Raw genomic sequence first — 26360 nt, 5'->3', positions numbered from 1 at the left:
AAAGGGTAAAGACTGAAGAGAATGTGAAAGGTGGTTTGGCAACCTCTCCACACCAAACAAGGATCACTTAGAACTCGTTAACTCAGCAGGGTGCAGGGTATGATTGACTGCTGGCTTCCAGCTCGCTTCCACGAACTGAGGCCGTCATGTTTTGTCCCCAACTATAGATACATACGGCTGTGCTTGGTACCTACGAACTTTCTTCTAAGCCCACGCAGTATGTAATGTCACTATTTAAGAACGCGCACCCGTATTGCGTGATTCATATTGAGATATTCAGATTAAGGCTGAGATTCAGATTCTTATTATTCTTGCTCATCGTGTTAACTGTCTTATCCGACTACCATCCTCTTGTAACAGTCACACATCGTCTCTTTGATTGAGACACAGTTGTAAGGGAAACGTTAGTACAATGCATGTACGATATATTAATTTAACATATTATTGATAAAACATTCCATCTATTATAGATGGATTTAGTGCAATAACTGTTAGATGTGAGTTCTACTATGAAGTCCGGCTTCATGGCTAAATGGTTACTGTGCTGGCCTTTGGTCATAGGAGTCCCGGGTTCGATTCCCGGCAGGGAATTTTAACCATAATGGGTTAGTTCCGCTGGCACGACGGCTGTGTGTATGTGTCGTCTTAATCATCATTTCATCCTCATCACGACGCGCAGGTCGCCTATGGATGTCAAATCAAGAGACCTGCACCTGGCGAGCCGAACATGTCCTCGGATACTCCCGGCACTAAAAGGCATATGCCATTTCATTTCTACTATGAAGTCTCGTACGTTCAAGTAGACACCGATTCATTACCTGGGTGTACATTACATGTATACTGCGGCAGTCTAATTGGCGAGAATGGTAAATAACATGTGCTAATAGAGAGACTCAGTTACGTGAGTCGTTATCATGGGATGCCAATAAATTAGACAACAAACGTTAGAAGTATGGTATTCCTGTAACCAAATATCACTGTGCGTTAATACCGTGTATACATTCTGTGGATATAAAATATGTGTAATTGCGTAGAGCGAAGAACCAACCGAGGACCAACGGATGCAGGACGGAGCAAGCGATCGACTGTATCGAGTGATAGTGCTATGATAGTTGAGTATCTAAGCAAATTGGGTTCATCTCGTAATTTTAGGAGGGTCGTCACACCTTAAATAATAAGATATCATGATACTTCGAATGCAATTACGTACATGAAAGCTGTGTGAATCGGAAGTTGTACAGCAAAAGGGTATGTCATAGGTATATATGTATGAGGTTGTTGGAGTATATGGTTAAGTTAATTTGTTTCGTTAAGATGATTAACTCTGATATATTCCCACCTTATTTAAATTATTTCAACAAGTACTAAGGTACGACATAAGTTTGGATATCATCAGCCCTTGACCAACCCATGGAAAAAAGACAGAGCTCATACTAAATAATATTTCTATTTATTACGTAACATGGCTATATTGGCGCCTACAGAATTTCTTCTGATAGCAATTTGATTTTAATGACCCCCATCTCGAATTTGATCGAGATATTTTGGTAAATTATTTTAATTCGAAGTAACGTGTATGTCAATATAATGATATTAATTCATTTCGGCAAAATACAGCGCCAATATAAAGAGTAATGATATTTATTCATTTCGAAAAAATAAGGTCGAATTAAATAGGTGTGAATTTAATTCCAAATTTAATAATAATTAGAGATCGCTATATCAAAAATATATTCCTGGGCATCCGGCCATAAAATTGGGCCAAACACAAGTCAAATGCCCACCACAATAAACTGGGAAAAGACCAGGAAGAAGGAGGATAAGACTGCATAAAATTCATTTGTTTGTAACCATTAAAATATTTTTTGTAAAGTTATTTATAGCCAAAATATCTTTCATTTAGTACTATTAAAGTACAATATATTATTTTGTCTTTTAGTATTGGTGAAATAGGGAACCACTTCACGAGTTTTGACTCATTTATATTATCATTTTCACTTCATTCTTTAAATATGTCTGCCACGAATTTACTTTTTTGAATGAGAAGATGAACATTATTTTATTAGTTTTACGGAATTACGAAATATTGCCTCTTGATGTAGTTTTATAAGGAATCATTTGTTCATACGAGTTTTGGGTTTTGTTTTAAACATTTCCACAAATACGTACTTTCATTAAATGGGAAAGAATTATAATTTTTACTCGCGCAGAAAACCTTCGGTAAGAAAGGATTACTCTTTCATAAATATTGTACACAAATAAATGTATACTTATTAAGCAGCAAATTCAACAATCTTAATACGTCTATCCATATAAGTATAATGCTGATAAAATCTGTTAAAATCAATTCATCTTCACACTCCAGTGAACTATAAAACTTAACTCACCGAGCTCGATAGCTGCAGTCGTTTAAGTGCGGTTAGTATCCAGTATTCGGGAGACAGTGGGTTCGAACCCCACTGTCGACAGCACTGAAGATGGTTTTCCGTGGTTTCCCATTTTTACACCAGGCAAATGCTGGGGCTGTACCTTAATTAAGTCCACGGCCGCTTTCTTCTCCTAGCTCCTTCCTGTCCCATCGTCGCTATAAGACCTATCTGTGTCGGTGTCGGTGAGACGCAACGCAACTTGTACGTTAAAACTTAACTCAAATATCTACTTCGTCCCGTTTCCTGATACGGAGTCGGTGATGAGGTGAGATAAAATGATTTCGCATATATAGGCCTACTACAATAATGTACATTATTTTTAAAATATATATATATATTTTAAACCGCACTTTCATGAAACTTGTTGGTATGTTGTAAAAGTAACTCGCGCGATCACGATCGAACTACCAGAGTTGGGAAGTAACTTAGTAAAAGCAATCGATTTACTTATAACGAATATTTTTTACTTGTAATAGTTACTTTTCACAAAATGTAACTTTTATTCTTAATTTACATATTGAAATAAAATCGTAATCGATACATTTTAGAAATCATTACATTCCAGTAATCGATATATATCGCATCGAGTGTTTGGAACCTTTGGAGCCCCAGCACTTGCAAGGCGTCGCGCCAAGGATACAAAGCGCACTAGTTCATTTACTCACAGCTTCTTGTAGTTCTTGGTTGAGATTTAGATAAACGTGAATGGAACCGGAATAAACAAGTGACGACGAGCGAGTTCAGAAATTTCCATTACCCTATCTGAATAAACGTTTTGAGTTAATTGACCCTGAAAATAATGGAAACACGAAAGTGACATGCAAACTTCGCTTGAGAGCGATCATTTTGAAAGAGTGTTTAGTGTTGATAGCCACTAAGGTCTATATTACACTATCACATTTGTATGTCACAGAGGTTTGTTGAAATGTATACGACCGGGCGAGTTGGCCGTGCGGTTAGGGTCGCGCAGCTATGAGCTTGCGTCCGGGAGATAGTGGGTTCGAGCCCCTCTGTCGGCAGCCCTGAAGAGGGTTTTCCGTGGTTTCCCATTTTCATGCCAGGCAAATGCTGTGGCTGTACCTTAATTAAGGCCACGGCCGCTTCCTTCCAACTCCTAGGCCTTTCCTATCCCATCGTCGCCATTAAGACCTGTGTCGGTGCGACGTAAAGCAAATAGAAAAAATGTGTATGATAAAATATTTTACAGTGTAATATAGCAACACATCTATCTGTGAGACAGTTCTGTGATAAAAGTTACGATCATCATACCGTTGATCAAATCTGGGACAAGGAAGAAAGAAAATGGGGGACAAAATGTACACATGGTCGGTGGTAACCACAAATATTCCGAAATGTACAAAAATAGTGTTGAAGCCATAAATTTGATACAAGAATATAAAATAAATACGCATCTTTGTGTTCTACATTGCACAACAGTATCTAATATATATATAACAAGTTAATGGTATTGAATAGGCGGACCCTTCTCTACCCTCTGATAGTGATCAACTGCTAATACGGAGCATGATGAAATTTATAACCTATAACATGCCGTGAATTGAAATGTCGTATGGCTTTTAGTGCCGGGATATCCCAGAACGGGTTCGGCTCGCCAGGTGCAGGTCTTTCTATTTGACGCCGGTAGATGTCCTGCGCGTCATGATGAGGATGAAATGATGATGAAGACAACACATACACCCAGCCCCCGTGCCATTAGAATTAACCAATTAAGGTTAAAATCCCCGACCCGGCCGGGAATCGAACCCGGGACCGTCTGAACCGAAGGCCAGTACGCTGACCGTTCAGCCAACGAGTCGGACATAACATGCCCTGACTGACTGATTCATCATCGCCGAGCCAAAACTACTGGACATAAGGAAATGCAATTTTGAGGATACATTTAGGCAGGTGCTCACTAAGCGAGGATGTTTGGATATTCCGTCGCCAAGGGGGTAAAAAGGGAGGGATGAATTTTTAAAATGAGCGTATCGCTATCTCAAAAACTTAACAGTTTCAAAGCGTGAAAATTGGTACTTGGAAAATCCTTTAAAAATAAGGAAACGCGCATTTCTTTGTTTTCGTAAAATCCTCTTGACGGGGTGAAAAACGGTGAAAAAGGAGTTGACCACCTTTTATGAGGATACTTATATCTCAAAAACTGAAGACATTACAATCATGGAAATTGGTATTAGGAATCTCCTTTTAAAATAAAGAAACACATATAGTTTTGTTTTTGGAAAATCTACTCAAAAGGGGGTAAACAGGAGTGAATACGGGATGAATTTTAAAATGAGTATACCTACAATAAATCTCAAAAACCTAACATGTCACAGACGTGACATCTGGTATTTGGAATCTCCTGTAAAGGAACACGTATAATTTATTTTCTGAAAATCCAATTAACGGGAAGTGTCAAAAGGGGGTGAATTTTTAAAATGAGCATATCTACAGTGTATCTCAAAAACTTAAAATATTAATGACGTGAATTTTGGTGTTTTTAATCTTTTTTTTCTTAAAAATAAAGTAACACGTATTTTTTGTTTCGGAAAAACACTTGAGGGGTGGGGGTTGTAGAAAAGACTCAAAAATGGGTTGAATTATTTTTTTATCTCAAAAACTGAAGATGTTACAGATAAGAGTATTTGTATTTGGAATCTCCTTTAAAAATAAAGGAACACGCATTCTTTTGTTTTCGGTAAATTCAATTAAGTGTGGAGGGGAGGGTATAAATGAACTGAAAAATTAGTTGAATTCTTTGTTTGAGGATATTTATATCTCGAAAACGTAGGATGTTACGGGCGAGAATATTGGAATTTGGAATCTCCTTCAAAAATAAAGACATATGTATTTTATGGAGGAGGTGGGGGAGGAATCAACTTAAGGGGCGGGGTTAAAAGGAGTTGAATTCTTTTTAATAATAAATAATAATGTTATTTGATTTACGTCCCACTAACTACTCTTTTACGGTTTTCGGAGACGCCGAGGTGCCGGGATTTGGTCCCGCAGAAGTTCTTTTACGTGCCAGTAAATCTACCGACACGAGGCTGGCGTATTTGAGCACCTTCAAATACCACCGGACTGAGCCAGGATCGAACCTGCCAAGTTGGGGTCAGAAGGCCAGCGCCTTAACCGTCTGAGCCACTCAGCCCGGCTGAATTCTTTTTACGGGGATACAAATAAGAAGTGGACTAAAAAAATACACCCCAACAGGTGTTTTGACTGGGGGTGAGAACTGATGACAAAAATATGCATTTATATGAAACCGTTTGAATTATGAGGTTAAAATTTCAAATGATATCCTAGGTGTTAAATAACAGAAGGTTTGAAACAAATTTAACGGCTCAAAGAGTTAAATGGGGGTTAAGATCCAAAAACAAATATATTAATTCCTTCCTTCAAAACGGTTCAACGTAAGAAGACAAAATTCCAAATAGCGGTATATATTCCAAATCCTAGGTGTGAAATAGGAAATATTTTTAACGTTCCACCCCTAACATGTTGAATGAGGTAAGCTCCGTAAACGAAAAAATTCATCCCTACAAAACCGTTTTACGTACAAAGTTGTAATTTTGCGAGAAGGGTATTCTTTTATCCTCCCGCAGGTACTGCTACATTGACGAAGGCAAATGGCAGTGCCGGATGTTTTTGGAGGCTTGCGTGCTCAAATGACCCTTAGAACTATGCCCGCGCGAGCTACGGCTCCTGGTAGGTCCAACCAAGCTGGACAGGTCTAAGGCGATGAGCCAGACTAAAAGCAGTATCCTGGTCCTCCAGGTTAGGGGTTTGGCGTGGGGTCAACAACCCTACCCCGGAAAAAATCTCTTGTTACAATATAAAGCAATTAAGCTAGATTACCTTCAAGTATTCATCTTTCATTGATATATATACCGGTATAGCTTCAAAGGTTTCTTGAACTATTTAGTGTTTCGGTACTGAACTACAAACTTGTAAAATTTGCTCTAGTAGCTAAAAATATCAGTGTTGTAATAACAAGAAAAATCTTCCACTTCCACGGTACTTTGTTTTGCAATAAGAAACAACAAACTAAAATGATCATCCAAGTCTCTTCTCCCTACCCAATCTCTTACCCAAATACAATTTTTCTTTGATTTGTTTTTTTGTATTATTGCAGTAAGCCTTACTGCACTTACAGTAGAAGCAAATGCATAGAACTGTTCAGGATCATTTTTTTTAACTGTGCCATAATATATTATAAAAGCTTTGACGGATAGTGTAATATATTCTAAATCACCCACTTGATCAATGATTTTATCACATTCTATGACACAGGAATGCGATGGTGTAATCTTGGCCTAAATGTCTCTATTTTAAAACACCTTGCTAACTTTAGCATCACTCTAGGTCCATGAGGGAAAAAAAATGGTCAGTGAATTCCTAAAGACTCGTGTTCTGTGAAGTAATTGTAATTTTAGTGATTACTTAATGGAAAAGTAATTAGTAATTGTAACTGAGTAAAATATTTGTCAGGTAACTGTAATGCAGCCCAACTGCGTTTATCACGGATCTCTACCGACAATTAACAAGTAGTTGAAGCGCTATGCTGCAACACTAGCGATGACCAAATACGATGTTGAACTTGCTTCACTTTTCCTTTATTTACTGCGAAGATGACCCTTTAGGGGAGGAAAACAAAAGAAACTAAACTGAGTATGCTTACATCTATTGATGATGATGATGCTTGTTGTTTAAAGGGGCCTAACATCTAGGTCATCGGCCCTTAATGATGCGAAATGAGATGAAATTTAATGACAATTTAAAATTCTAAAATTCTTCCACCGACCAAAACACAAAACTTGATGATGGAGAACGAATGGATGAATATGAATGAAAAATAATCAACAAATCCAACTTACAATATTAAAAGTTAAAAATAATTCCAAAATCAATCCACTGAACTAGAATTCAAAAAGGCAACGATGAACAATGATTATGAACTTAAATATTAATGGGACTTATGGGAGAAATAAAGTAGAACTGGCCGAGTCAGGAAAGAGGATTTGACCCGCAATGCCCCACCTTCCCAGAAACTAACTTTAAACAATGGTATATACAGGCCAACTGGGTAGCTTCCAAACCACAATCCTGAATCGAGGATGCTTGTCGTCTAAAGGGGTCCAAAATCAAGGTCAACTGCCCCTCATAATGATAATTATCGCTAGTAAAGTAGAACCATGTTATTTCTCATGTAGCGGTACTAATCACAAGTAACGGAGACTCATGGTGTTCCTCACACTGTGGTCCTACTCACAGGTAACGCAGACATGTAGTGTAATTTCTCAACTGTTCAATTGGATATTGTAAATTTACTGTATAGTTATCCCGTCAACCTGTGTCATGAACACTGACGCCAGATACTTTATACCCTTTCTCCCCTAACTTTTTAAATGTAAATATATGTACAAACTTTATAATTTCCTATAATTTTCTAATGAGTAGCGTCAATTATAGCGTAGCGTAGCGTAAATTATACAATATTGCATTATAGGAAAATTTTCTTCTCTTGTTAATTTAATATTTAGTGCTTGACAATAATGTATTTTAGTGTACCATTTGCCACCGAGGTAAACACCTCATTTGCAAATAAAGAGATTTTGATTTTGATTTTTTTTTTTTTGAATTATTCTTCGGACCACCACTGCTGGACTCTGCTAAAATACCCAGCGATTTTACGCATTGGTGCCGACTACTGTGTCTATAAACTTATATTGTTTAACTGTAACTTTCCCATTGCAATGTATGTGTCATGAACATTGACGCCAGATACTTTATACCCTTTCTCCCCTAACTGTTTAAATGTAAGTACATGTATAAACTTTATAACTTCCTATAATTTTCTAATGAGTAGCGTCAATTATTTTTCGGACCACCACTGCTGGACTCTGCTAAAATACCCAGCGATTTTACGCATTGGTGCCGACTACTGTGTCTATAAACTTATATTGTTTAACTGTAACTTTCCCACTGTAATGTTCTTAATGTTTACAATTTATTTACTAATCAGGTACCTGATTTATGCCTTGAGGAGGTTCTATGACTGATGATGCCCTCAATGAAGGGCGAAACATGTCTCAAATGGATTTAATAATAAATTCCTAAGTGTTTAACATTTATAATGTATTGAATAGGTGACACAATAAACCCTTTAGCATCCTACATAACACTTAGTCAAACAGCTCATCTCCTTTCTCCCACAAGTCTTCCCAGCTCAAACTTTGCAACATTTTTGTAACACTACTCTTTTGTCGGAATTCATCCAGAACAAATTGAGTTGCTTTTCTTTGGATTTTTTCCAGTTCTTGAATCAAGTAATCCAGGTGAGGGCCCCATACTGGAACCATACTCTAGTTGGGGTCGTACCACAGACTTATATGCCCTGTTCTTTACATCCTTACTACAACCTCTAAATGTCCAGCCCTGCAGTGTAGGGGCCAACGAGTCCACCTGTCACCCGGCGGCCCCGGGTTCGATTCCCAGCCAGGTCAGGGTTTTTTAATTTTAATGATTAATATCCCTGCCCTGGGGACTGGGTGTTTGTAACGTCCTTAATCTTCCTTTCCTCACACACAACATTCCACATTACTGTCATTCCAATTACACACAGGTTCATACAATATGGTGCCAGTAGGGGCAAAAGATCCACATGGGTTGACGCTGCAAACAAATAGCATTTAAAAAACCTCTGAATACCCTCATAACCATGTGCAGAGAATTGTACCCTTTATTTACAGTACAATCCCATTTTTGTGATTACCCCAATGAAGATTTTCCTAGGTACCCAAAAGGAACTTTCCAGCCCATCAACGCACTAATTAAAACTGAGAGGACTTTTCCTATTTGTAAAACTCACAACCTGACTTTTAACCCCATTTATCATCATACCATTGCCTCCTGTCCATCTCACATTATTACTGAGGTCATTTTGCAGTTTGCACACAATCTTATAACTTATTTATTACTCCATACAGAGTAACATCTGCAAAAATCCTTATCTCTGATTCCACTTCTTTACTCATATCATTTATATACAGAAGAAAACATAAAGGTCCAATAATACTGCCTTGAGAAATTCCCCTCTTAATTATTATAGGGTCAGATAAAGCTTTGCCTGCTCTAATTCTTGGTATAACAATAACTGTTTTTAAAAAAAGAAATCTGAAGTGATAGGGGCACTAAAAACATACAGAAATGAGGGATCACAGGAATCAAGGATAGAATTCTGTAAGAAAAGTGGGGAGTACATATACTAGGCAAAAATAGAGAGAACTGGTAAGCCAAAGAGGTACAGTTGCTAAGCAGATATTGTAAAAATGAAAACAGAAAAGTACAGTATATAATGGAATAAACAAAAATTGTAAAGAAAATTACAATAATAACCAAGCAAGCATAAGCAATGATTGATGGAGTATTTCAAGGGACTGTCAGGGATTCATAATAAATAGAGCATACATACATCATCATTATACTATAAGTAAAATTATTTCAAGAATAAAATTGACTGTGTCCACCTATTCAATACAATTATATTCTGTAGTGATTAAATCCTGGGCTGAAGATGCCCAAAAATAGGGCAAAACATGTTCCTAATTAGTACATGTAATTCATGTAGGATTTAATCACTACAGAATATAATTCTATTGAATAGGTGGACACAGTAAATTTTATTCTTGAAGGAATTTTATTTATTGTTTTCTTCAATACGGAACAAATATGAGATTAGTTACTTGTAATATCATCATTATACACCGTTATGCCTTTCAGCATTCAGTCTGCAAGCCTCTGTGAATTTACTAAATGTTGTCACAATCCTCCATTTGCAACTAGTGTTGTGGCCTCATTTAGTTCTTGAACTTCCTTGGAAGCTATCAAGTATGCAACCCTGACCACATCCCAGGCATCTGGCTGTTAAAAAAATAATTCTTACGTGGGACTCGAACCTCCTACCTCGAGCACCGTCCACTATCAAATATCTCCCTGCCGGTTTGCCATGTGAGCTACTGCGACACTTGACCTATGGCGCCCAGTTCCCAGCCTATACAGTACCGTGCTCTCGGTCTATGCGCCCAACTCCTGTTTTAAAGTATGTGTTCTGCATATCTGTACTCATTTTGCGGGTTCATACAAGGTACCTATAATGAATTAATAGTGGTGCTCACGATTCCTGCTATCTTCTAGCCCGTAAACACACATCTTGTTATATTACCCCAGTTTAGAGAGAGGGACCAATGTCTTTCAGAATTGTAGTAAATGTGAAGGGATGCATAAAATTGGATCGCAAGGGGTCTGATGGACCACCTGGTATATGACATCAGACCCATAAGGAATCCAACCAATTTAACTCGATGGTGAGGATCCATCCCAAGAGATGAAATTTAAATATCTAGGGCCTAAATGCTGGTGACAGTCAACTTATGGAAGAGGTGTTCGTGAGGATTAATGTAACCTGAATGAAGTGGCAACCAATCACAGGTATCACCTGCAATCGACAGAGGAGAAGCCACTTGAAATCAGAGATCTATTGCATCATCATCCATCGTATTGCACTCTGTGGTATTGAACAATGGCTGATTACCGATCAAGGGCAGAATGTTAACCAAGCGTTATGAAAACAAAGATGCTCAAATGACCAGACACTGCCACTAGATTAGACTGTTTTCAAAATATATATACTGTAAGAAAGAGATTTAATTCAGCAACTAGGCAGGAAAAAAGCTCGTCATATTAATTACCTAGAAATCCACTCTTTACTCAGAAATAGGCTGAGCTTATATAAAAATTCAATATTTTAAGTCAATTAAAAAATAACAGTACCATAGTTCAATAGCTTTCACTTTTGTGAATCCTCCAGCTTTCTGTAGCAGGATGTGAAAAAAGTAAAATTTAACAGGTAATGTTTTGAAGTGTCAAAAAAATCAAACTTACAGATGCAGAATGCTGATCAAACCTTGTAGTTCATCACAACACCAACAGTGGCTTTTCACAATAGAATGCTTTCAAAATGAGCTGCAAAATGTAAAATAAAATTCTAATCAAAATTCTACTTCTCTATAGCTAACCATCTATTTGTAGAGTAAGGTAGAAAGGTCATAGAACAAAATATACCCACTTAGTTAAGTAGATTGTTATATACCTAATATTCTAATAAAATAAACCATTAATGTGTAATAGTTGGCCAAATACTGAAGTAAATGTTGACTTTTACTTAAAGAGAATAAATCAAAATATGCAATAACAATTTGGGGATATTAGGTCATGTAATGTTAATAATCTGCTGAAGTATTTCGAATCTGCAACCAAGATCGTCTTCAGAGCAATAACAAATAATGTATTGGCAACTGTCACTCCATAGTAATCAGACTCAATATAGAGAGACCCTGTTCATTCCAGGGCCTCAAAAGTCAAGGAGAAAGATGTTGACAACATACATCCAAACATCAAATTTACCATAGAGGCTGAATGTGGAGGATATGTTTGCCAATTTTGGATGTTTTGGTTTCTAGGAAATCAGATGGAACTTTAGGTCATTCGGTTTACCGCAGACCCACCCATACTAAAGATATCTCAATGGGTCCTCTCATCACCATCCTTGCCAAAAGCGTGCTGTGCTTAATACCCTTATCAACCAAGCAAGGGAGGTTTGTGAGGAGGATAAATTAAACGGTGAACTGGGTTCCTAACCAGAACCTTCCTGAGCAATGGCTACTCAAGGAAACAAACTGGCGAAGTGCTACATCCTAAGCCAAAAGATAAATTGTCATGTGATTCTCGCCCTTTGAGTCTGGCCTTCTTGCCATACGTACAATCTGTCACAAATAGGATTAAATCTGTAACGGATAGGATTAAATCTTTCATGGATAGCACTGGCAATATTCCCAGAAGTCATAATATGAAGACCATTTTTAAGCCTAATGTCATCATAGGCAATTGCAGGCCGTTTGTCAAAGATCGTATTGGTTTAAACTGTCCTGGAATTTATGTGATTTCATGCTCCTGCGGATCGGTTTATGTTGGCCAAATATGTAGGAAGGTAGCAACGAGGGTTAAAGAACATCACAGGCCAGCCAGCCAAGAAGTCTGCTGTGACAGTACATACCATACATAATGACCATCAAATCATCATTGATGCAACTCCTGTCACTTATAAAAAGGAAACATTTTATACCTAGAATCATTCATGATGTGATAGAAATTGCTAAACACTCAAATAATGTTAACGAAGGTGACAGCTACTGAATATACTGAGTATATCATGGCTACCCTCCATTGTTGAAACACGTCAGCAGATTATTAACATTACACGACCTAATATCCCCACATTGTTATGTCATTTAGTGGTCGTGAAAGTCTATGTATTAAGATAAAATATGCAATATTTGAAAGACTCTACTACTGTGGTGATTACATAATTATTTTATTTCCAAAACATTGAAATATTAACTGCATCATTTATAACAGGATGAAGCCTGGTAAACCATATAAATTGTTAGTAGAAATTATTCATTGACTATTATTATTAATAATTTCAGCTACAGTCCAACTCCTTGGCTGAATGGTCAGCAATGAAGCCTTCGGTTCAGAGAGTCCCAGATTCCATTCCTGGCCGGATTGGGAATGTTAATTGCGTCTGATTAATTCTTCTGTCTTAGGAAGTGGGTGCTTGTGTTTTCCTCAACACTACAAATCACCATAGAAACACACAATACTGATTACATCCCCATACATAGGGTTGGCGTCAGGAAGGGCATCCGGCCGTAAAACAGGGCCAAATCCACATGTGCGACACAGTTACACCCACAACGCCACAGGTGTGGAGAAAGCAGCAGCAGAAGATGAAGAATTGCAATACCTACTTTTGGTTTAAAATGTTAATTTATAATCTAAAAGAATAACATCAACGAAACAAATCATACAATACATCTTGTAATAATATAACCACACTAATTCTCTCTTGGTTTTAGTATCACTGTTGCCAATTTATTGGCTTGCCCATCAAATATGATGTCTTTTAAAGTGTGTCTGGTGGGTATGTGGGAATGTCCACCTACGTAGTGTAACAGCATTACTAGCTACCATCTTCAGAGGCCTGGGTTTGATTCCCGGTACCTACTGTCAGGGATTTAAGAATGGCAGAACGGCTGGTATGTGGTTAAACTGGTACGTGCAGCTCAATTCCATCGGGGGTGTGCCTATAAAGAGCTGCACCACCTCAGGATGAGGACACAAGTTTACTTTTTACTAGTGGGAATTGTAGTGAATTTTATCTAATAACTAGTGGAAATAAAGTGGCTTAACTACTACAAAAGCCTGGATTGGGGATACAAATCATTTGGATCGCAGGACATATGGTCTTCTCAAAGAGTGCTTAAAAACTTCTAATGTAGACACTACAAAATTTTTCCTCTCCAAGATGTAATGTTATTCTTGAAGTCTGTCATTTGAAGGCGGTAATCATTTCAACCCATGACAAAGCCTAACATTCGTGAAATGGAGGCATATGAGTGAAACTAGATCTTCAATGTGATACCCAGAATTATTGTACTGGTAATGGGAGAAATCCAATTAAAATAATTTGCAGTATCAAAGCCTGCACTATAATTTTGATGATGATGATGATGATGATGCTTGTTGTTTAAAGTGGCCTAACATCTAGGTCATCGGTCCCTAATGGTACGAAATGAGACAAAATGCAATGACAATTTAAAAGTACAAAATTCATCCACTGACCAGAATTCAAAACATGATGATAAAGAATGAATGAATGAATACGAATTTAAAACAATCAGTGGATCCGACCTGCAATGCCTCACCTTCCCAAAAACTATATTACTGACCAAGGGACTACTTCCAAAGCACAATCCTGAACCGATGATGCTTGTTGTCTAAAGGGGTTCAATATCCAGGTCAACGGTCCCTCATAATGGCACTTATTTGCTAGTAAAGTAGAACCATAGTATTTCTCAAGTTGCAGTACTAATCAAAAGTAGCGTAAACTCACGTTGTGATACAGATGTTGATTCCCATAAGGAATCTGAAATGTCCAATAACGGACCATTTATATTGGTATTAATATTAACTCACGGTGTTCCAAACATTATGGTGCTACTCACAAGTATTGTATGTCGTACAGGTAACACAGACCTAGTTTGTTTCTCACTTAATGGCGCCACTCGTAGGCAACGCAAACCCAGGGTGCACCTCACATAGGTGTACTAATCACAGGGACTTGTACTATCCCATGGTGTTCATCACATAGTGGGTACAAATCACAGGCAACGCAGACCAACAGTGTCACTCATATAGTGGTACTAATCACAGGCAACGCCCAGACCCGTGGTGTTTCTCACATAATGGTACAAATCACAGGCAACGTAGGACCGTGATGTTCCACATATAGTGGTACTAATCACAGGTACTGGAAACCCACAGTGAGGCGCTCTCTGCTGCTACTAATCACAAACCTATTGTGTACCTAACATAGTGGTACTACTCGCAAGTAAAGGCGACCCATGGCTTTCCCCGCACGATGGTACTAATCACAAGTAGTTTCACGGTTCTATCCAATCATCCCTAGGTCGCCCCTTTCAGTCGCCTCTTACGACAGGCAGGGGATACCGTGGGTGATTTCTTTGTCTGTGTCCCCCACCCACAGGGGGTAGAGAGAGTAAAAAGAAGAAAAAGAAGGGACCAGTCACTTCGAAAAATGAAGTAACGGATGAAGAAAGGCAAGGGTCACGAAGGGTGTGAAATTGAAAGACTCCCTAGGCTTGAATGCTCTAATATCGTCGGGATCGGAAAAGAGCAAGAGTAGATCAAGGGTGGTCGGATGGGATAGATGAAAGTGAGGAGCCTCATCACCAATCCACGCTCCCAAGCTGAGAGTCCCTGCGGCCCCTTTTAGTCGCCTCTTACAAAAGGCAGGGGATACCGTAGGTGTATTCTTCATCTGGCTCCCCCACCCATAGGGGGTGTACTATAACTTCACGGTAAAATGAAGAGATTTAGGAGAAGAAGTTTCAAACTAATCCACCTCATTTTAACAGTTTGCGCGAGTCTCTATAATGGTGCTGTCCAATGTTTGGCGAGTACTGGGGCACATCCGACTGATGCACATAGAAGTGTGGCCACCATATGGCAATCCCATCACCACACTAATGTGATGACAAAAATTAAAACTGAATAAATCTTTTATACATATTTTACTTTAATTAGTGTGAAATTTGACATGGCATGTTTACTGCAAGTTGGCAAAAATCTGGTATGTAGGTGGAACAGGCTGCTTGCTCTTAATGCATTGTCTAGGACCGAGTCTGCCGGACAGGATTGGTGTCTATTTTTGATCATGCTCATAGATAAAAATAGATATGTCAAACCAAAACAAGAATACATTTTCAGAACAACACTAAGCACCTTGAGACATTTACTCCTCCCTACCAGTGGTCAGAAATTGCTGCAAGTTGCATAACATTTCAAAAATATGTCTTAAAGAATAAAAATGTCACTTCTAACTCTTCAAGATTACACTTCCCGAAGATTTAACATACCCAACCATCAAGTTCACTGAAGTCAACAGAAGTTCAAGATCAAGTGCAGAAATTTGGCTAAATCTTTTCCCAAATTCCATCATGTGGCTATCAAGATACTCAGCAAAAGAAGGAAAATCTCATATACTGCAATTTAAGTTTAAAGGTTTCCACAATAGATTTCATATTATTTGGAAAATGTGAAAGGGAAATCTTGTTTAAAGGCACAATCCATAGCTTTATTTCCTTTGGAAAGCATTTACTACACCTATTTTCTTCTTCCGTCAACCTTGTCCAGGGAGTCATGGGTTAGGTAGATCATTGACCTCTATCTTGCCCTCTGTCCTGATCCTATTAGATGTTCCATATACGACTACTAGCAGGATACCCGTACATTGCAATGGTTTTAAACTGGAAGTTATAATTGAATTTTAGCTTGTAAAATACACCCTCAGTTCGTACATCAGATGCTTTTGGGAGGTAATTTTTTTTACAATTTGCTTTACGTCGCACTGACAAATAGGTCTTATGGCGACAATGGGATTGGAAAGGGCTAGGAGTGGGAAGGAAGCAGTCGTGGCCTTAATTAAGGTACAGCCTGTGAAAAACTGTAAAACCACGGAAAACCATCTTCAGGGCTACCGACAGTGGGGTGGGTAGGTGGCACAGTGTTCGTGCATAGGCGGTGTCACGCGGTCACGTGGGTGTCTCCTGATCAAGTCAAGGAAAACCAAACTGATCACATTGCGGTGAGCAGGAGGTTCAGAAGAAGTTTGGAAGATGTTGGGAACAAGAGAGGAGCGGACATTGGCAGTGACCATCATCCTGTTGTCGCCAACTTCCGTATCAAGATCATGACAGTCCACCACAAGCTCAACACTCAGCACAAGAAGTTTGATGTTGGTAAGCTAAAGAATCAGCAGACGTTGGAACAATTTCAACTGGAACTTAGCAACAGTTTCCAGGTGTTGAATTCTGAGACAGAGAAGGATGTGGGTTTTTTTTCTTCTTTTTTTGCTTGTGGCTTTATGTCGCACCGACACAGATAGGTCTTATAGCAATGATGGGATGGGAAACGGCTAGGAGTGGGAAGGAATCAGCCGTGGCCTTAACTGAGTAGGATGTGGAGACTGTATGGAGCGAGGTAAAGAACATCCTTGTGGAAACAAGTGAGAAGCAGCTCAGGTACAAAAATAACCAGCAGAAAGAATGGATATCTGATCAGATCTGGGACAAGAAAATTACAGGAAGGAGAAAAAGGCCAAGCTAAATATATGCAAGACTAGACAGCAGAAGGCTCAAACACAAGCTGAGTATTCAATAGCAGATAGGGAAGTAAAGAGGAGTGTGCTAAAGGATCACAGGCAGTGGATTGATGAGCAGGCAGAGAACGCAGAACAAGTGGCAAAAAGGGGGGATATAAAGGAGCTTTATGGCATCAAAAAGATGCTTTTGAAGAAAGGTTTTAATAAAACTGGGCCTGTGAAGAGCAAGACAGGTGAGATCCTCACTAAATGCGAACAACAGCCGAGTAGATGGGCCGGCAACAATTTGCGTAGGTTTGTAATAGAGATGTGGGACTGGAAAATGAGCAGCAAGGGGAAGATGAAGAAGCAGAAAGTGATCCAGTCATCAGCCTTCACTCGCCAACCGAGGGTGAGATACAGACAGCATTGAAGCTGATGAAGAATGGGAAGGCACCAGGTCTGGACAACATTCCAGTGGAAGTACTGAAAGCAGAGCTTGATACTACAATCAGATTGCTGCGCCCATTGCTGGAGAAGATATGGAAAGAGGAGAAAATACCGACCGATTGGAAGAAGGGGCTGATAATCAAGTTACCGAAAAAAAGGGGATACAACAAACTGCAACAACTGGAGAGGTATCACCTTGCTCTCCATTCCAAGCAAAGTGCTGTCGTGAGTCATCCTGGGTCGCATAAAGGATTCAGTAGAAAGAAGGCTTTGATACGAACAGGCGGGATTTCAACAACATCGCATCTGTGTGGATTTCATCAATACACTCGAATCATCATAGAGCAGAGAGTGGAATGGCGAAATGCCCTCTACCTCGCATTCGTGGACTTCAAGAAAGCCTTTGATTCTGTAAATCAAAGAATCATGTGGAAGACCCTCGAAGAATACAGAATTCCATCAAAGATTATCACGATCATGAAAGAGATGTATGAGGGGTATGAGTGTCAGGCTCTTCATGAAGGGAAACTAACCGAAAAGATGAATGTGAAGTCTAGAGTGAGACAGGGGTGTGTTCTTTCTCTTGCTCTGTTCCTGCTGGTCCTAGATAGCGTGATGAAGAAGGTAATGGGAGGACAGAAGAAGGGTATTCAATGGGGGATGAGAGACAGGCTTGAAGATCTTGACCTCGCAGACGACATTTGCCTTATGGCACAGCGGTACTGGGACATAGAAGACAAACTGAGTAGGTTGCAGAGAAGGAAGAGGAACGTCTCGTGATCAACACAAACAAGACTAAAGAGATGAGGATTAATTCGAATGTCATGACCAGATGAGAGTAAATGGAAAGGAAATTGAGCAAGTTGAGTCTTTCCTCTACCTTGGAAGTATAGTTACAATGGATGGGGGAGCAGAGGAAGATGTTCGAAGCCGTATCCGGAAGGCAAATGGTGCATTTGTGCAGCTCTACCCCATGTGGAAGAATAGAAACATCTCCAAGAAGAATAAACTTTGCCTCTTCAACACCAATGTAAAGTTGATTCTTCTATACGGCTGTGAAACATGAAAAGTTACAGAACAGATCAATAACCAGCAGCAGGTGTTCGTTAATAGATGTCTGCGTCACATCTAATGACGGAATATATGATGTATTGAATAGGAGGATACTCTCATTTTTCGCCAATGTAAAGTAACGAATGTGAGGTGGCCGGACATAATTTCAAATGAAGATCTTTGGACCATGACTAATCAGCAGCCGATTGACATCCAGATCAAGGAGAGGAAATGGTGCTGGATTGGGCACACATTAAGGAAGCCGGATGGAGCTGCTGGGAGGGCAGCGCTGGACTGGAACCCTCAAGGCACCACAAAGCGAGGTTGGCCCAAGAAGACCTGGAAGAGGACGAATGAAAACGAAATTGCAGAGTTTGACAAGACGTGGAGTGAAGTTAAGAAAATGGCCAGGAACTGTACTGTGTGGAGAAATTTTGCCAAGGCCCTATGCTCCAGAGGGAGCAACAGTAACTAAATCAAGTAAGTCAAGCTGATTCAGAAAGTGATTGAACCAACTAGAGGGAAGAATATTCTGGATGGAGTGCTGGTAAAACCAGATGAACTCCATAGAGAAACCGAAGTAATAGATGGCATTAGTGATCACAAAGCTGTTTTTGTAGTTATAAATAGATGTGAAAGAAAGGAAGGTATTAAAATCAGGACTATTAGGCAGTACCATATGGCTGATAAAACAGGCATGACGGAGTTTTTAAAAAGTAACTAAGATCGGTGGAAAATGGTAAATAAAAATGTAAACAGACTCTGGGATGGGTTTAAAGCAATTGTTGAGGAATGTCAAAATAGGTTTGTACCTTTAAAGGTGGTAAGGAATGGTAAAGATCCACTATATTATAACAGAGAAGTAAAGAGGCTAAGAAGGAGGTGCAGGTTGGAAAGAAATTGAGTTAGAAATGGCTGCGGAAGTAAGGAGAAATTGAAGGATACTAGGAAATTGAATCTAGCAAAGAAGTCAGCTAAGGATAACATGATGGCAAACATAATTGGCGGTCATACATATTTTGGTGAAAAATGGAAGCATATGTATAGGTACTTTACGGCAGAAACAGGTTCCAAGAAGACATTCCAGGAATCATTAATGAACAAGGGGAGTATGTTTGCGAGGATCTTCAAAAGGCAGAAGGTAGAGGCGCACGGCTGTGAGCTTGCATCCGGGAGATAGTAGGTTCGAATCCCACTATCGGCAGCCCTGAAGATGGTTTTCCGTGGTTTCCCATTTTCACACCAGGCAAATGCTGGGGCTGTACCTTAATTAAGGCCACGGCCGCTTCCTTCCAACTCCTAGGCCTTTCCCATCCCATCGTCGCCATAAGACCTATCTGTGTCGGTGCGACGTAAAGCCCCTAGCAAGAAGAAAAAAAAAGGCAGAAGTATTCATTCAGCAGTATGTAAAGATTGTTGGTTACAAGGATAATGTCCAGATAGAGGAGGTGACTAATACTAAAGAAGTTTTGAAATTTACCTATGATAACAATGACATTTACAGTAAGATACAAAAGTTGAAAACTAGATAATCAACCAGAACTGATAAGATTTCGGGGGATATACTAAAGACAATGGGTTGGTTTATAGTACCATATCTGAAGTACTTATATGATTATTGTTTGCATGAAGGAGCTATTCCAAATGAATGGCGAGTTGCTATAGTAGCCCTTGTGTGTAAAGGAAAGGGTGATAACATAAAGCTGAGAATTACAGGCCAGTCAGTTTGACATGCATTGCATGTAAGCTTTGGGAAAGCATTATTTCTTCTTCTTCTTCTTATTTTATGACCTCATAAGATCACTTTAGTCAGTCCGTCGTTCAGGTCTCTTTGAAGGGATTGTTCGGGCTTTACGGTCCTCCCAGTACTTCTTCAGACGCTCCGATCTTTGTGCCCTTTCCTCAGTTGAAAATATGCGTGTTGTTGGTTTGTTTTGTGTAAGGGTACAGCGAAGGTTTGTATTCTTGAGTTTTGTATTCAATTTTATCTTATTTGTGGTGTCTTCTGTTGCAAGGCCTATTTCCTTCAGATCCTCTCTTACTTCTCTGATCTATTTATATCCTGTTGTGGTATTTTTTGAGACGAGATTGTGTTGTACTAGTTGTTTCAGAAGTCTCAAATCCTGCATCCTCATGATATATCCAAAGAATCCCAGTTTCCTCTTACGCATAGTATCTGTAATGGGTTCTAGCTCTTTGTACATGACTTTGTTAGGTATTAACCGCCACTGTCCATCTTTCTGGTATTTTTTGTTGATGCAGGTTCTTCCAATCCTTCTTTCAATTTTCTGAAGTCTGTCAGTCTTTGTTGTTTATTCAGCTAAAAAAGTGTTTCTGCTGCATATGTAGCTTCCGGTTTTATAACTGTGTTGTAGTGTTTAATTTTTGTATTTCTTCTTCTTCTTCTTTTATGACCACATAGGATCACTTTAGTCAGTCCGTCATTCAGGTCTCTTTGAAGGGATTGTTCGGGCTTTGCGGTCCTCCCAGTACTTCTTCAGACGCTCCGATCTTCGTGCCCTTTCCTCAGTTGAAAATGTGCGTGTTGTTGGTTTGTTTTGTGTAAGGGTAAAGCGGAGGTTTGTATTCTTGAGTTTTGTATTCAATTTTATCTTATTTTTGGTGTCTTCTGTTGTAAGGCCTATTTCCTTCAGATCCTCTCTTACTTCTCTGATCCATTTACATCCTGTTGTGGTATTTTTTGAGACGAGATTGTGTTGTACTAGTTGTTTCAGAAGTCTCGAGTCCTGCATCCTCATGATATGTCCAAAGAATCCCAGTCTCCTCTTACGCATAGTATCTGTAATGGGTTCTAGCTCTTTGTACACGACTTTGTTAGGTATTAACCGCCACTGTCCATCTTTCTGATATTTTTTGTTGATACAGGTTCTTCCAATCCTCCTTTCAATTTTCTGAAGTCTGTCAGTCTTTGATTGTTTATTCAGGTAAAAGAGTGTTTCTGCTGCATATGTAGCTTCCGGTTTTATAACTGTGTTGTAGTGTTTTATTTTTGTATTTATTGATAGACATTTCTTTTTGTAGATATCCCATGTTAATTTTTGTGCTTTAGCTAATCTATTTGTTCTTACTTGGATTGAGATTTTTTCATTTAAGTTATGTGTTATTACTTCTCCAAGATATTTAAACTGAGTTACTATTTTGATTTTATTACCATTTATGGTGACTTCTTTTAGCTGTGTTGGTTTTTGGGGCATAATTTCTGTTTTTTCAAATGATATTTTGAGGCCAATTTTATTTGCAATGTTTTGAAGTTCTGATATCTGGGTTTTTGCTTCTTTTATGTCCACTGCTAGTAATGCTAAATCGTCAGCAAAACCCAGGCAATTTGTTTTGATTTTTCGGCCAATCTTTATTTTGGGGGGACATTTTCTAAACCATTCCCTCATTACCATTTCTAGAGCACAGTTAAATAATAGTGGTGAGAGCCCATCTCCCTGCCGTAGTCCAGTTTTAATTTCAAATGTCTCTGATGTTTCCCCCCTAAACTTCACTTTTGACTTGGTATTGGTGAGAGTCAATTTTATCATGTTTATTAATTTGGGGTGTAGTCCAAGGTGCCTTAAAATTTTAAACAGAGATTCTCTATGGATGCAATCATAAGCTTTCTTGAAATCTACAAATGTTATCACCATATCTCTGTTTCTTCTCCTGTTATAGTCCATTATCAACTTAAGACTCATGATCTGATCAGGACAGCTCCTCCAGGGTCTGAAACCTCCTTGATATTCTCCTAGTTCTTTCTCAAGTTGTAAACTTATCCTATTAAGGATGATTTTTGTATTTATTGATAGACATTTCTTTTTGTAGATATCCCATGTTAATTTTTGTGCTTTATCTAATCTATTTGTTCTTGTTTGGATTGAGATTTCTTCATTTAGGTTATGTGTTATTACTTCTCCAAGATATTTAAATTGAGTTACTATTTTGATTTTATTACCATTTTTGGTAACTTCTTTTAGTTGTGTTGGTTTTTGGGGCATAATTTCTGTTTTCTTAAATGATATTTTGAGGCCAATTTTATTTGCAATGTTTTGAAGTTCTGATATCCGGGTTTTTGCTTCTTTTATGTCCACTGCTAGTAATGCTAAATCGTCAGCGAAATTGCCTGCAATTTATTTTGATTTTTCGGCCAATTTTTATTTTAGGGGGACATTTCCTAAACCATTCCCTCATTATCATTTCTAGAGCACAATTAAATAATAGTGGTGAGAACCCTTCTCCCTGCCATAGTCCAGTTTTAATTTTGAATGTCTCTGATGTTCCACCCCTAAACTTCACTTCTGATTTGGTGTTGGTGAGAGTCAATTTTATCATGTTTATTAATTTGGGGTGTAGTCCAAGGTGTCTTAAAATTTTAAACAGAGATTCTCTATGGATGCAATCATAAGTGCTCCTCGTGTTGTATATGTACGCAAGTAGAATGACAAGCAGCAGTCAAACAGCTGAGTGCACTAAAGGAAATGCAGGCAGGAGGAGAAAGGATATGTCAACAGACTTTCTTAAGTAAACTGTAATGAAATTACCATTTGCATGTCACCAAAGCTTGTTTATCAACAATTGACAGAGTCCCTGCTTACTTCTGTACAATTGCCCTACACTGGTCAAGACTACAAGCAATTTGTGGATTCGACAAATTTTGAAGTTAAATATTTAATGTAGGACAAAATTCATAACCTACAATCAACAGTGCAAATCAGTTTTGTCACTTTTATGGACGAATAGCATAATATTTAAGCCTAACCTCAGCTGTTTTGAGAGTGTATTAAGATTCCAATTCCATACAGTATAACAAATGAAAATTTATGCCGGTTGTAACAAAATGTTTGAATGTGTATACAACAAATAATTTGAAAACATTAAGCAATTCAACGGATTGTAAATGTATTGACCTTGTATTTTAAAAATTGGATACGGTTTTAAAGGTTGAAACTTAATTATTATTTTCAATAAGCCGACGCAATATACAAACGTTTTAATATTTAAGAGGTTTTTCAAAGCTTATTATGGATAAGTTTGTCAATGGCAAACCATAAGTGTAAGTTCTAAAACAATGTTATCATTTAACCTTGTAAGAATATTTATAGCTGAAGATGTTCAAAATATGAACGAAACATGTCCTATGTTTTAATATTTAAGCAATAAAATAAGGATGAGATCCTAATTTTATAATTGCTTTTAATGTATTGAATAGGTGGATACAAAAGTTTTTTATTGTTTCTTTTTTAAGTGGTATGTTACAAGTAACAACTCTCAGAAGTGGTATGTTCCAAGCTGTCACTGGAGAGATGGCTTGGAATGACATCAGTAGACGAATAAGTTTTAGTGGCATCTTTAAAAGTAGGAAAGATCACAATATGAAGATAAAGCTAGAATTCAAGAGGACAAATTAAGGCAAATATTTGTTCATAGGAAGGGGAGTTAGGGATTGGAATAACTTACCAAGGGAGATGTTCAATAAATTTCCAATTTCTTTGCAATCATTTAAAAAAAGACTTGGAAAACAACAGCTAGGGAATCTGCCACCTGGGTGACTGCCCTAAATGCAGATCAGGAGTAAATGATTGATTGATTGATTGATTGATTGACTGACCGATTGATTAAAATTCTTGCATAGACCATATCAACACGGAGAAGTTCACATAGTTCCAGGTGTCTTTGCACCTAGTTTTTGTGGATTTTGAGGAAGCATTTGATTCCTTATTGTAGGGAAGACAAGAAAGGATATTATTAAAAACGAAGAGATTAGAAAGAGAATTACAGTTGCAAACCTACAGAAGAAGGAAGAAACAAGCAAGCTGAAATGGCTATGAAGATTTTGGGGTCTCAGACAAGATTATAAATCTGACAAAGGTAATGTACGATACCAATACATGCCAAGTTGAACATCAAGGTTACAGTCATGAAGAAGGCAATGTTCACTAACTGAGGAATGCAGTAGAACTTAGACTGTGCAGATGACCTATGTATGCTCGCTCAAAGATTCCGTAACATGCCAGAAAAGCTGGAGTCTATAGAAAAAGAAACCAAAACTGCTAATCTCAAAATTAATGGCAAGAAGACCACAGAAATGTGCATCAACTCAACATCTGCGGAGAAGATTTTGCTTAAAGGGCAGCAGGTTGAGCAGGAAGATCTGTTCTGCTATCTCAACCGCTGCATCATGCCAGAAAAAAGGGGGTCACATTGGACATTGTAACCTGCATCAACAAGGCAAGGGGTGCCTTCACACAACTGAGATCTGACTGGAGATCTAAACAACTTTTCCAGAGTATTGAGTTACAGATATTTAACAGCAATGTTAAATCAGTGCTATTGTATGGGTGTGAATTGTGGAAAGTGACCAAAGGGTTGACCAACAAACTCCAGATTTTCCTGAACGGATAGTTGAAGAACATATCAGGGATAGGGTGGCAAGCTCTAGGAAACAGCCAGCCAAAGAACAATGGGAGAGCAGATGAAGAAGGGGATATGAAAGCTGACTCAGCACACCCTGAGCAAGACTAAGAATCAATTGTGAAACAGGTTTTTGAATGTAATGCGCAAAGCCAGAGGAAGTGCCGTAGACCCTGAATGACCTGGAAGAGATCCATGGACCAAGAACAAGCAGCAGTCAACATGACATGGCAAGAGGAAAAAGAGTTAATCCAGAACAGAGTGCAGTGGAGGATCTTCATGGAGGTCCTATGTTCCACTGGGAATTACAGGATGTAACATGTGGAGGTTATCAGTTAATAATGCAAGGGTGTGATGCACGCACACACTGGCCCACTACTCACAACATTGTCAATGGAAAAGGTAAAGGAGTAAACTATCGCGCCAACAAACATGTGTGGCCTATTGATTATTTTAAGCAGTTCATATTTACAAGTTTTAATTATTGTTTTAATGTTAGTGACAATCTATGGAAATAGCCCTTTTACTGGCTTAATTATACAAGAAATACAACATAACAAAACTGGTGCACCTCACATCACAACCTCCAAATCTCACCACAAAAACCATGAATTACACCAATAATAATAATAATAATAATAATAATAATAATAATAATAATAATAAAATATGATACTTTATTGCCAACCCTGTGGTATGGGGAAGCATGCCTGCCTCTCATAGAGGCCCCGAGTTCAATTCCCAACTTATCAAAGGATTTTAAACCTGGACAATGGGCTGAAAAAGAGTTAATTCTCTGATGAAGCAGCACTTAGCCTCAGGAGACCAACTGAGGAGTTGTTGATATGAAAGGTAGCAGACCCAGTTGTAAAAGCCAAACAATTCAATTGAGGATGTCACCATTCATAATCACCAATCATCACTAATTTGGACTGGCTGAGTGGAGTGGCTGATTCCCTATCAGTAATTTACCTATTCATTTTGTAAATGATTTCAAGGAAGCTGGAAATTACCAAACATCTCCCTTGGTAAATTATTCCAATCCCGCATTCCTGTTCCTATAGGCCTAAATTAATATTGGCCGCAGTTTGTCCTCTTAAAGTTCCAACTTTATCTCCATAATAATATTTGCCAGTCATCTGACTGGCATCTTGGTAGCCTGCTCTTACTAGGCTGTAATGAAAACAACTGATAGGGAATCTGCCAGCTGGGCAACAGCCCCAAATGCAGAT

The 26360-nt window shown here is 38.5% G+C and overlaps 1 protein-coding gene across 1 annotated transcript in view; it reads right to left on the bottom strand.

Moving 5' to 3' along the window:
* LOC136872694 (peroxisomal leader peptide-processing protease) overlaps positions 1-26360 on the bottom strand; it is a 1469308-nt gene that overhangs the window by 1437816 nt on the left and 5132 nt on the right. The window contains exon 2 of the mRNA XM_067146518.2: positions 11370-11450. The gene's annotated coding sequence lies outside the window, so the exon portion shown is untranslated. The remainder of the gene's footprint in view (positions 1-11369; positions 11451-26360) is intronic.

Source organism: Anabrus simplex, chromosome 4 (assembly GCF_040414725.1).
Source record: "Anabrus simplex isolate iqAnaSimp1 chromosome 4, ASM4041472v1, whole genome shotgun sequence".
In the NCBI taxonomy this organism is placed as follows: Eukaryota; Metazoa; Arthropoda; class Insecta; order Orthoptera; family Tettigoniidae; genus Anabrus; species Anabrus simplex.
This window is presented reverse-complemented; position numbering and strand designations above follow the sequence as displayed.